The sequence below is a fragment of the Sinocyclocheilus rhinocerous genome, unplaced genomic scaffold (assembly GCF_001515625.1).
Source record: "Sinocyclocheilus rhinocerous isolate Xijiao unplaced genomic scaffold, SAMN03320098_v1.1 scaffold910, whole genome shotgun sequence".
Taxonomy (NCBI): Eukaryota; Metazoa; Chordata; class Actinopteri; order Cypriniformes; family Cyprinidae; genus Sinocyclocheilus; species Sinocyclocheilus rhinocerous.
In genome coordinates, this window is record NW_015667266.1 from 622212 (window position 1) to 622531 (window position 320).

The 320-nt window shown below is 53.1% G+C and overlaps 1 protein-coding gene across 1 annotated transcript in view; it reads left to right on the forward strand.

Moving 5' to 3' along the window:
• LOC107733399 (solute carrier family 12 member 9) overlaps nt 1-320 on the forward strand; it is a 41421-nt gene that overhangs the window by 20178 nt on the left and 20923 nt on the right. The window lies entirely within an intron of this gene.

Below are 320 nucleotides of genomic sequence, written 5' to 3' on the forward strand. Positions count from 1 at the left end.
GAGTGCGTGTGTGAGTGTGAGTGTTTGTGTGTGCATGTGCGAGTGTGTGTGAGTGAGTGAGTGTGAGTGTGAGTGCGAGTGCGTGCGAGAGTGTGTGTGTGTGTGAGTGAGTGAGTGTGAGTGTGTGTGCGAGTGCGTGCGAGTGTGTGTGAGAGTGAGAGTGAGTGTGTGTGTGTGTGTGTGTGAGTGAGTGAGTGTTTGCGTGTGCGTGTGAGTGAGTGTGAGTGTGTGTTTGCGTGTGCAAGTGCGAGTGTGTGAGTGTGCGTGTGCGAGAGTGTGTGAGAGTGTGTGTGAGTGTGTGAGTGTGAGTGTTTGTGTGT